Source organism: Notothenia rossii, assembly GCF_949606895.1.
Source record: "Notothenia rossii genome assembly, chromosome: 6".
NCBI lineage: Eukaryota > Metazoa > Chordata > Actinopteri > Perciformes > Nototheniidae > Notothenia > Notothenia rossii.
Window position 1 is genome coordinate 87,304,969 of NC_136909.1, and position 6,295 is coordinate 87,311,263.

The 6,295-nt window shown below is 39.2% G+C and overlaps 1 protein-coding gene across 1 annotated transcript in view; it reads right to left on the reverse strand.

The window, feature by feature from the left end:
- Positions 1-3,168, reverse strand: part of kif20ba (kinesin family member 20Ba) — a 93,826-nt gene extending 90,658 nt beyond the window's left edge. Inside the window, exon 1 of the mRNA XM_079689990.1 lies at positions 3,032-3,168. The gene's annotated coding sequence lies outside the window, so the exon portion shown is untranslated. The remainder of the gene's footprint in view (positions 1-3,031) is intronic.
- Positions 3,169-6,295: the final 3,127 nt, after the last annotated feature.

The following is a 6,295-nucleotide window of genomic DNA, read 5'->3' on the forward strand; positions in this document are numbered from 1 at the left end:
CAAAAAGGCTGTAAAAATCAGATTTATTATGTAATAAAGAAACATTTTCCGAGTAAAAAAATGTTTTATTGAAAAAAAAAAATTTATCACTTTTTTTCTTCCCTTTATTATTCAATATCGCGATAAATACCGTACCGTGGACTTGTTATCGCGATATTATCGTACCGTGAGTTTTTGGTATCGTTACATCCCTATTCGTTACAGTCTCCATAATCGAAAATTATCTTTAAAAAAAAATTCGATTTTATTTTTTATATTTTTTTATTATTATTTATGCGCGTCGGGCAGCAAATAATCGATTATTATTCGACAGGGCTGTCCGATTTTCGATTTTGATCATGGTCAGTTTCTGGCATCCCTAGTATCAAGAAGAACTCAGATCTTATACTTACAATTCAATCAATCTAAATGTTACTTATTATTGTAAAGCCATTTTGAGTTATTGAAAAGCGCAATAGAAATACAATTTTGTATTAGTATTATTATCATTATAAGTAAAAGTAAAACAGTATAGGCATCAACATATATTTTAAGTAGCAAATCTAAAAGATCTCATTTTCCAAAATCGCCATTTTTGGTTAAAGTTCAGTTTTCATTTTCTATTTAGAGATGTTTATATATTATGTTTGTTTATGTTGTACTCCTTTTCATTTTCACATTGTGTGCAATGTCTTGTCTACTTGCAGCTGGGAAAAAAAAAAACTTCCCTTTCATAAAGTATATCTTGTCTTAAAGGTGGGGTAGGTAATTTTGGAGAAACCAGCTCGAGTGCGCTAGAATTAGAAAATACACAACCGGAACAAATCTGCCCCTTCCTCACAGAGCCCCTCCTCCAACACACACGAACGCGCACATGACCAATGAGGGCACGAGATAAGTTTGGGCACAGATGGAAGGCTGACAGGCAGGTAGGCCATCCAGTTACTTTAGCCGGCTCAGATGATTGGTCGTGCTTTGTACAGCTACGGCTTCCACAGATTACATTTTTTATGGATTTGTTGTCAAAGGACTCATTGTATCGGGATGTTAAGACAGGGTTTCCCACATAGACTTTACTTGGGCCGCCCAGGTATATTAACGGCCGCCCAAATATATTTCGCGACCCATTTAGGTTTTTTTTTTTTCTTCTTTTTTTTATGTCCGTGACCACGACGCCATCTACGATCGATTAACTTTTGGACAATGATCCCTCGCTCTACACCTCCTGTACCCAGTCCCAGTGGCCTGGCCTGTTAAGTGGCCTGCCTCACACAGGGAGACTGGCTGTCTACATGATGTGGCCTGCCTCACACAGGGTGACTGGCTGTCTACATGATGTGGCCTGCCGACATGGTCACTGTCATACAGATCATAATAAAAGCCCTTGATTGGTCTCTTTGTGTCATTCAAGCTCGGGATAACCTCAGCTCAGGTGAGGTAAAGGACCCTGAGTGTTTAGATAGTTAACTTAGTCTAAGTTCTCAGTGGGTCTCAAACGGATTGGTCACCATTTATGTAAAAACATATTTCCATGTGAGGTGGTGGGGATTAGTAAAATATGCATGAATAAAGAATAAAAAATAAAAAAGTTAACTAGGGGAAAAAAGATAAGATACACTTTTAAAACTTGTTGAGAGCTACAACTAGTCTTTGCTGCTGCCTCAAAGAGGAGCAGGGGGGAGGGGGGAGAGGAGGGAGAGGGGGGAGAGGAGGGAGAGGCTGGTTCAGGAGCACAGACACACTCACAACTATAAATGAACCAAAAATAAATAAATAAGTTTCAGTGTTTTTTTCATATTGGAAATGGGATGTTATTGATTATGGCCATGATTTTATGATTATTGAAATGTATACAGTTCTGTTTCATATAGGTGTTCCCATAGATCTAGTCTCTTTATTTTCCCCTCAAAATGCACCAGATTGATGCATTTAACTCCAAAATAAAAAGAAATATCTTACCGGTGGAGCACCCCCCTATAGGATTTGAGGTCCACCCCCACTTAAAATCCCATTGATAGGTTCCTAAATACATTTACAATTTTTTTTTAATAGTAACCCATGTCCATATGTTTATTTGTGGGTAGTATATTTAAACTATAGGGCTATCACTATGGGCCCTGCCTGTACCTGTTCGCTCTGCCAGAAGGGTCTGCTAACAAGCGACCAACAGAAAGGTTCATGTTGATGTTGTTGCATGTCATCTCAACCCCGTGTCAGCGACACATGGGTAGCACTTGGTCTTTCTATGAATTGAACTGTTGATCTTTCAGTTCCCAAACCAAGTCCTTATGGATTTAGTAACTTTCCAAAACTGTCTTGAATCAGCTTGGTTAACAACGGTTGGTTATTATTTTTGGATTAATCAGAAAGGTATCTGTGTCTATGTTAATGCATACAGTACATGTGTTAAACTGGGTTTCTGTAGAGTGGGTTTTCAGTGTTTTTCCCTTTGAGGTTGTATTGTATATATTGTTTTATGTGCCATGTGATACAAAGGATAAACCACAGAAAATGTTACAGTAACCACATTAGGAGAGGTGGTTATTGAATTGTTCCATTAGTCTAATGCATCGAAGAGAGATGTAATAATAATATATAATAAGAAGCTTTATTTGTATAGCACCTTGTAGGCCCACACAAGACATGCAGTCTAAGTGCTTCACAGTAGACATCTCTTAAAATACTTAGAGAAAGTTGGTATCACAGAAAACAGTTAGCGGTAAAAGAGAAAAAAGAGCTGAGAGCAGACAATACAAAACATATATTAGAAGTTACGACAATAAAAAAGTGCATTACAAGAAGGACAGTACAAATTCACATCGAGATAACACACGGAATTTAAGAAAAAATCCGGTTAAACTTTTCTGAATAGAAAGTTAGACTCGTTTTAAAATATGTTAACTACTTTCTGGGTACAACTAACAAACAAGCTAGCTGGTTAGCTTGTTGGTTAGCACCTGTCAACTGATAAAAGTGAGAAACAAATGTCCGTTTTCTTTCACAAAATAAAGTTAAAGATCAAATGTCACCTGGGACAACATTCAACACTCACCTAGCTGTTGTATTTGGGACATTAGGTTCGTTTAAAGATAATTATTCCGTGTGTTTTCGCTAACTTCATACAACAACAAGACGCGGTCTAAGTTTGAAATGGACCAATCAGATGAAATGGGGATTTGCGCATGCTTCGTTCAGGTGTTCTTTTTCTTTGGTTTTAGCTGAGGACTGTAAAACGAACGATGAAGGAGCACGTCGCCCCCTGCTGTACAGACTTAGTAACACAATTACTTAATGAAAACGTTCTCAAAATGGTTCATGGACTTTATATAATGCTTGAATTGGAATACAAAATATGCCAGTACTCTAAATCAGTCAATTTGATGTATTCAACCCAAAACAATAATTTGGCTCAAAGGTCTTTACAATATGTACAACATACGACTCCCTCTATCCTTATCCTCATATCTTTGATTCAGTAATTAAAAAGAAACTCAAAAAAGCTTTAACAAAAAAGGGAAAGTTTTTTTTTTAAAACAGAATATTTACTGTAACGTTCAGAAATTGCATGTTTTTCCACTTCTAATCAGGGAGGTGTCCGGGGCTCTCATAGAGAACATGACGTGGCCTACACATGTGCCTGCATCAGGCCATATAGTATCCTATAATGCTGGTGGGTTTGTCTCTTTACTGTATATTTTAGAAAGGCTCACTTTACTTTGCTTTTTATTGAACTATATTAACTACTTTAATGTTTATTTAATTATCTTTGCTTTTTAATGACTGTTTTTAAATGGCATTTTCTTAATGTCTTTCATTGTTGTACAGCAGGTTGAATTGCCTTGTGGTGAAAGGTGCTATATAAATAAACTTGCCTTGCCTTGCAAATGTTTCAGAGAATAAAACCTGCTATCAGCTCAAATCTGTACGCTGCAGCTACAGCCAAGGAACTGTTCCCTCCTCTGGCAGGAGACGTCGCTCCATCAGAACCAAAACCTCTCTCCACCTGAAAGGTTTCTTCCCCTCTGCTACCGGCCTCATCAACAAGGCCCGGGACCCCCAAATCATATTGACATTTATCCACAACACAAACATTTATTAATGCTGAATTGTTTCTTAAAAATACCTATTTTTGATTATCCTTATACATTTCTTTTTTTGACCTACCTTTGCAACTTAGTTTCTTAGATTGTTTATGTTCGCAGCTCAGATACCAAAGCAAATTCCTAGTATGTGTGAACGGATGGCAATAATAGTTACAGGGCTCTCAAGTTTTGAACAGAGTTCAGAGTGAGATTTTGGCAGCGGTGTTTGGTACTCCAACTTCTGGCTCCCCTCAAAGTTCCCATGAAGCCCTCTGTACCGCGAATGTCAAGGGTGGGGGGGGGTGCTAGTGGAGTGTGCAGCCCTCTGTATCGCGAATGTCAACGGGGGTGGGGGGGGGGGTGCTAGTGGAGTATGAAGCCCTCTGTATCGCGAATGTCAACGGGGGGGGGTGCTAGTGGAAGAAATCTCTGCGTGAGAAATACAAGGTGTGGCGTGTGAGCGTGTGAATGGAGTGAAATGCGTGTGATTCTGTATAAAAACCCAAGTCTTAGACGGGCCACTATCAATGAAATGCCGGACCCCTGGACGCCCTGGGGTTTATACCTGCCTGCAAACCGTCACATGTTCTCAGATCTGTAGTAGCTATATAATCCGTAAAATGTAGACAACAGTTAGGTAAATATTGAAACAAGAAGCTCAATGTTGGTTTGTGAAGAGGATCTGTCCCTTCTGTGTCTCAGCAAATGTCAAATCTCCGACCGGTTCTTAAGGAAAATCTTCATTTTCTGACTTCAGTTGGAAGCTCTCCAGTTTACTCCCCATGTTCCAGTACTTCCGAGAATGTAATCAAAGCCACCATCGCCACTTCATCCGTCCATCAGGTGAGGAATACATTTTGTTTTTATCAGTCCATCTCAGCTCTGTATCAGATGCTTGATGCAATTTCTAATTTCAGGGTTGGGAGGGTTACTTTAAAATGTATTACCTATACAAAAATATTAAAATAAAAATCTTGAACCTAATCTGTGTATCAAAATATAAAAGAAATGTAACCTGATTACTTTCTTTGAGGGGCCCCAAGGGACAATATTAAAGGGGCGCTTTTTGGTTAATTTTCAGATTCATATCCGATACACAGGAGCATTAGGGAACTGCAGCATTGCAAGTATGAAGCATATAAGCATTTTGCACGATAAAAAATGACTTTGAGCTATAGCTAAGACAAAATAAGTTACACCTGGCTGTCAAGTCAAGCCCCGGGCCACACATTAATCACCAATACTTAGAACTCTAGAGAGAAAACGAGAATTAACCAAAAGAAAAGGGTTACACACTCCTGGACAAATTAAAGCGTGTCCACAAGGACAGGTTAAAGTAGTTTCTATTTCTGAGGTTTCAAAACAAGCAAGATGACCGGTGTACGGTATATAAGTGCACCCACAGCACAACAGGACAGATATATATACATATACGCAACAGTGTTGGGAGTAGGAGAAGTCGAGTAAGACGGCCGAGGAACTGCACTGCTGCAGCTTAAACGCTCCCGTCTCCTCAGGTGGACCAATCAGCCTGTCGAGGGCAGCCAATCAGCTACCGGGCACCACCTGCTTACTCACACGCAGCCACACAGACACAGGAGGAGGAAGAAATATCTGCACACAAATGACATAACGACCCAGGGTTGTAACAGCTACCATCTAGTGTTTTAGAAATGTGAAACAACTGGTTTTCGAAGAATGAAAGAAGCTGTAAAAAGCCAGTGTTTTAAACTATTTAACAATAATACAAATGAAGCAGAATGATTACATGCTTACTTAGTTATTGACTTTATCTCTGTTGTTTTGTGTGTTCAGTGAAAGGTTTTAGTATGGTGACCTTCAGGACAAAGAATCCTGCCAATGCTCATTTATGCATCTACTGCAATTCAGGTATCCAGACTCAGGGACAGTTTCATCCCACAGGCAGTAAGACTGTTAAACACCTGAACTGTTGAAACAGCATCCATAACATCCATCTGGCTGCTACTTAGAAATTATGTATCTAATATATCATATTCCAATAACTTCCATAATAGACTCTCTATAGCTACACTGTAGCTATGTTCATATGACAAACCTTGAACCTCGGCCTTGAGCAAGGGGTTTCCAGTGGAGCAGGTTTCTGTATGTCTTGCTTTTTACCTGGAATGTCCTCCCTCTTTCCAACAACAGAGACCAACTCTATAACCAGTCAAACGTCAGCTAGTCGGGAGTCAGTCAGCATCTATCATGGC